We start from the raw sequence: 6022 nt of genomic DNA on the forward strand, positions 1-6022 counted from the left end.
AGGTTTGACCCCATACCCTCAGGACAGGGAGTCTGCAATTGGTTTGGCCGCTTAATTTTTAACTTCACTTTCAAGTTCTCACTGATCTAGTGAATACTTCAAAGATGTCACTATGTTTTTCTGCTTTGAAGTGCGCACAGTCATTCAGTCAACAAGCCGTTTAGCTGAGTGGCAGGGTGGGAAACAGAAATGGTTCCTGTGTCCACAGACAAAGCACTCCACCTGTTGGAACTGGCTTTCGCATTAAGAAACTAGGCTTGAAATGTTCATAATGCCGAGTTCTTGGACAAACGAGATGAAATCTCTGTTAACAGGTAGACGGCCTTAGTGAGATGTTCCTGCCAAGGTATCAGCTGGACTGTCCTCCTGCCTCTGGCGCCCACAGGGAATCAGTGTGAACTGTGGCTCTGAGAATGTCCCTGTTTCTGCCCTCCTTTTTCTCTGTGTCACCCTGAGGTGCTTTTTCTTGGCTCCTGGCTCCTGGGTTTGTTTTGTGCCTTTTAGGTTCTTGGATGTGGATGGCAGCAGGTCTTTCTAGTTTGCCTCTTGGACATCCTAAAACAAGGTGAGAACCTGCCCTCTCTACCTTTGGTCACCCTCGCTGAGCTTCTGACCCCAGTCTTATCATCATAGCTCCCCAAAAGAGCCCCTTAGCCAGTCTGAGTGGTCTCTATTGATTTTTTAAAATTACTTAAAAAAATTTTAAACTATATTAACCTTCTTATTTTTATTGACGTATGTGTGTGTACTTGTGTGCATGTATAGCGTGTGTCTGAGTATGTAAGAAGGCCTGAAAACCCCTGGAGCTGAAGTTACAGGTACCTGTGACCGATCCACCCCCCATGAGGGTTCTGGAAAACAAATTCAGGTCCTCCAGAAGAGCAGTGTGTGCTTTTAACTGCTGAGCCATCTATTGTGTGACACTTCTTCCTGAGGGAGACACGGAAAAAGATCTGCTCACTGAGATAGGGAACAAACAACAGACCAAAGAAAGGAGCCCACCGAAGTCCAACTTGGCAAACGACTGAGCTTTATTGGGGTTACTTACAGGAGTAGAGGTGAAGGGGTTGCTGTTAAGAGCTGCACCATCAGAGGCTGACACCAGCATGGCTGACGGCTCACAGAAACTAGAAACTTGGAGTTCACTGCACAGGTGCTCAGCTGGCCAGAGCTTCTTCCAGGCTTATCTTCTTATCTTGTCTGAATATGTGTGTGTGTATGTGTGTGTACATGTATATACATATACATACATACATAGATACATACACACATAATATGAGAGTGGGACCTAATGTATCTGGTAAGTTTCAGGGACTTCCTGAAGTCTTTGAGTTGTTTACTTCCTGAATTTAAGGAGGCCCCCTACAGTATGGAATGTTTCACTTCCCTGTGATCTTAAGGAGCTTCCCTCAAGATGGATGTTCATCTGGCAGGATATTGCTACACAACACCATCTCCCCAGCTGCCATAATTGCCCATTAGTACTGTATTTATAGATCACTTACAAACTTGGGGTACTTAAAGTAATCTATGCTTATCTCCTCAGTTCTAGAAGCCCCTACTTCCAAAATGTGTTTCTCTTGGCCCTGTGAGTGTCTGCAGGGCGACACTCGCTCCAGAGGTGTGCTGCAGCAGCCTGAACAGAATAAAGCACTGCGCTCAGTAAACAGTAGCTTATGGGACGAATGACTTCTTGAGTTACATTCACAGTGAAAAAGAATCAAGGTCTTTTGAGCTGGCTTAAACTCCTTACTCACACTGTGATTTTCACGTGACAAACTCAGTGTGGTTCACATTTAGACAATTTAGATTTTAGGAGACTAAGGCAGAAGGCTTAAGAGTTCAGAGCTACATAGTGAAATCTAGGGATATAGATCAGTAGTGGAGTGCAGGATGCCCCCAATTTAGTACCCAATACTAGAAAAACCTTGACTATATTACATCTGTATTTGTAATTTATGAATGTATTACATTCATAAACAACAAAAATGATAGAACAGAATTGGTCAAGTCTTAAACACGTATGTGTCGCTAGATTGTTGTTGACAATTGTCCCCAGTTAAAGCAGTTTAACTAAAATGCTTCTCAATTCTTTTTACATTTGGTATGTTCTAGACATGACGCTCACTTTCTGAGAATATCAATTTGTTTAATGCCCATGAGCTACAGAGCCCAAAGTCCACTGAGTGGAGCTGTACACAGACAGACACCTATGATGAAGGGCAATGAACGCAAGCCACAGAATCTTGCACAAGATAGTAGGAAAGAGCAAACAAGGACCCCTGCCAACACAGAAGTGTCCGAGGAAGGCTTCTTGGAGGAGGTGGGGCTGTGGCTGGTTTCATAGGCTGAATGAATACCATGGGGGAAGGACTACCCTGGGCAAAGTCATGGAAGGTTGGTATGGTTTCTCATGACTGAGGAGTAAGCTGCAAAACCATCAAGGGAATTTGGTAAGCTGACTTGAAACTTGATCATTCTTTTCAGTAAATTGATTGTTTGTTCCCAATAGTAGAAATAGATTTTCCAGAAGACAAATAGAAAAATGCTGTAATGTTTCCTGCAACAAAAACTGTAAAATTCGCAACAGTTACGTGAACAAGTAATGACTTACTTGAACAGTAATTACTTAAACAGTATGAGTCAACAACAACAATAAATTATTAAAGGACGTAAGGCAAAATCTGTCTAAATAGAACTGTGGCCGACTGAATGATAGATGTCAGAGATTTGAATGCCTGATCCTCAGTGGGGAGGCTTAGGAAGTATGACCTTAATGGAAAAAGCGTGGTACTGGGGGCCAGGTTTGAGTATCAGATCCTATGTCAGTTCCAGTGCTGGAGTTTGAGACTTGAGCTCTCAGCCCCCAGCTCTAGTGACCATCTCTGCTGCCAGCTGCCATGTTGTCCCCTACTATAGACCCTAACCCTACTGAACTGTAAACACAAATAAACCATTTCTTCTCCATTTGCCTTGGGCATGTGTTTTAGCAGAGCATAGAAAAGTAACTAAGACAAGAACCGAATACTGTGTTCTTAGATGGAAAACCCTTAATGATGGAGGAAGGTCATTGGCTAATAAAGGAACTGCCTTGGCCCATTTTCTTGGTTAGAACATAGGTGGGTGGAGTAAACAGAACAGAATGATGGGAGGAAGAGGAAGTGAGCTCAGACTCCACAGCTCTCCTCTCGGGAGCAGACGCCTCAGAGAGACGCCATGCTCCCCGCTCCAGGGAAGATGCATGCGATGAAGCTCTGACCCAGGATGGACTTAGGCTAGAATCTTCCTGGTAAGACCGGTGCTCACAGATTATTAGAGATGGGTTGTTTGGGATATCAGAATTAGCCAGTAAGGGCTAGAGCTAAAGGGCCAAGCAGTGTTTAAATGAATACAGTGTCCGTGTAATTATTTCGGGTAAAACTAGCCGTGCAGGCGGCCGGGGTGTTGGGGACGCAGCCCCGCCGCTCTTATTACTACAAATGGCACCCAGACGTGTGGACAACTGAATCCACTGAAAGCCTGAGAAAGCTTGGGAAAGAGTAAAGCATGTTTTCTTGGTAGCTGCCATTTCTTGGTTCTACTCTGCTTGCCAGAGGCAAGCAAGCACTCTCATCTAAAAGAGGCTTCCTCACTCAGCTTTAGCTGCAAATCCCTGCAGCTCATTAAGAGGTCCTGCCACAAATCACTTAAACAATGTTGATGAAAAGCTGAACCCATGCTTTTCGGTTTTCAGCCGTAGCAGGAAAAAAGCTGTGCCATTTAAAAATGCCGGCTTTCTGGGCTGTCCTGCCAGGGCAAACTCTGACTCTTTTACGCGTGCGGTTTGCAAGCACAGGCTGCTGAAGCTCGCTTGCTGGCAGGAACCTTGAAATGCCATAGAGTTGTGGCAGTAAACATGGCTATAACCAGAACCTCAGCCATGAGGCTGAAAAGCTAAGGAATGGACTGGATCTAGCTGGCAAAGCCACGGCTTTAGTCCTACTGATATTGCTTGGTAAATTAAAGACTCATGTGGTCAGAAAAAGAGAGATATACAGTAAAGAGAGATTCAAAGATAAAGAAAATTTCTAAATGGTTTACAGTGTGTTAAAAATATATGCAGACTAAAAGTTGAAGTTCTTAAAGTAAAAAACAAAAAAAGGAAGAGAATTGTGTGTGGTAGTACACACCTTTAATCCCAATACTTGAAAGGCAGAGGGAGATTGACCTCTGTGACTTCAAGGTGTGGTAGCACACGCCTTTAATCCCAGTGCCTAGAAGGCAGAGACAAACAGTTCTCTGTGAGTTCAAGGTGTAGTAGCATACACCTTTAATCCCAATGCCTGGGAGGCAGAGACAGGCGGATCTCTGAGAGTTCAAAGACAGCCTGGTCTACAGAGTTATTCCAGGCCAAAGATATATGCTCAAAAAGCAAAAAGTTAACCTAGGAATGTCACAGCTTAGATTCTTAAGCGCTTAGTGATTTAAAGGCACAAATCAAAAGTGCTCCTGGATAGTAAAAAAATGCAGATTCACAATAAAACAGATTCAGACATAAAGGCCACACTGTTGGATGAATGTACATAGGCTTGGGAGAGAGAAGAAAAAGAATATAGAGAATAAAGTTAATGGTTAAAAAAAAAAAAGGTAAAGTCTTTAAAGAGACAGAGTACAGATAGTTAAGAGATTAAAAGAAATAAAGAAAAATAAGCCACTTAAAAATGGAAAATTCACAGAGAGTCTGGATTATGTACATTGTGTTTTCTTTAAAATTTTTGACTGTGAAGGAGCTAAGTACAGAGAGACATTTCATTATATGGGCTGCCAAGTGGAACCAGAACGGATATCATGAGGGTATGATTTCAGAATTTGGGTCTAAGGATATGATGCTTTGGAGAGAGTCTTCTTTTGTTTTCACAGAGGATGAGACCCTGTTCATTTCTTCTATTCCGATTTGGTATGATGGACCACGTCCTCCTGAAGGTTTGCTGTGAACATCTTCAGAAAATTGCTTTGCTCAACTGCCAACTGAGATGAAACTAGCACACAGGTTATACCATGAAAAACCTAATTAACGACACCCCCATTCAGCAGGAAGCAGTTTGGAGAGAAATAACTGTGCCCATATTCCCAAAAAATGATTATAAATGTTCTTTTACATTTAAAGGGGGATATGATATAGGTATGAATAATTTGCATTAGTATAGATTTTGCTTTATTGATAGAGATTTACGGTCAATTTTGTTATATGTATATGTATTTCTGATATTGATTAAGGTATTGTGATTGTGTAGTTCATTATTAAAATGTAATGTATAATTAGGAAATAGAGGTTGTTGATGGATAATCATAAATAATAGTCAAGTTTGTAGTCATGTTAGTTAATATTTTCTAGATGTGCGTAGATATATTTTAGATAGGCATTCTTCATATTTTTCAAAGATTATAGAATATGGCATTTTAAATGTTTTAATAACTTAGGACTTTTCATGACAATGAAACACTCTGCTCCTGGCAGCACCAATCTACTTCAAGAGGAAGATGGGCATCGAAGAGGCTCGTTATGGAGTTTGATAGCCATTTGGGCAAGAAACAGCTCTTGCCTGGACTATTGCATAAACTGGACACAGAGAACCCACAGAGAGAGGACTACTGAACTTGCCTAAGGTGAAATGATCTTTTGGGGTTCCTGATTCATGAAAGAGTCTGTGAGACATTCTGCAGGACACAACAGATAGTGACTGAACTGACTTTGAATTTTCCTGCTTTATGGAAATATCTGCTGGATACCATGGGCCTGAAGGCTGAAGATGGATGCCCCAACGGTACAGAGGAACTTTGGGTGACTGTCCAGGCAGTGAGATGTCTCTGTCATTTCTCGAGTTTTAAAAGTTGCTTTTTTCTTGTTTGCTTAGGTAATATTGTATCTTTCTGGAGTCTTTGATGGAGTTAAGAATAGTTAGTTATAGTTATAGTTTTCCTTAGTTATGATAAAGATTATTGTAATTTTTATTTGATAACTGTTTTGTTATATGTAATTTTG

The 6022-nt window shown here is 41.6% G+C and overlaps 1 long non-coding RNA gene across 1 annotated transcript; it reads left to right on the plus strand.

Moving 5' to 3' along the window:
* Window positions 1-233: 233 nt before the first annotated feature.
* On the plus strand, window positions 234-2910 carry LOC142848825 (uncharacterized). Its single transcript, XR_012910481.1, has 3 exons — window positions 234-314; window positions 505-565; window positions 2116-2910. It is a non-coding gene; the product is annotated as an uncharacterized LOC142848825 (long non-coding RNA).
* Window positions 2911-6022: the final 3112 nt, after the last annotated feature.

The sequence above is a fragment of the Microtus pennsylvanicus genome, chromosome 4 (genome assembly GCF_037038515.1).
Source record: "Microtus pennsylvanicus isolate mMicPen1 chromosome 4, mMicPen1.hap1, whole genome shotgun sequence".
Lineage (NCBI taxonomy): Eukaryota > Metazoa > Chordata > Mammalia > Rodentia > Cricetidae > Microtus > Microtus pennsylvanicus.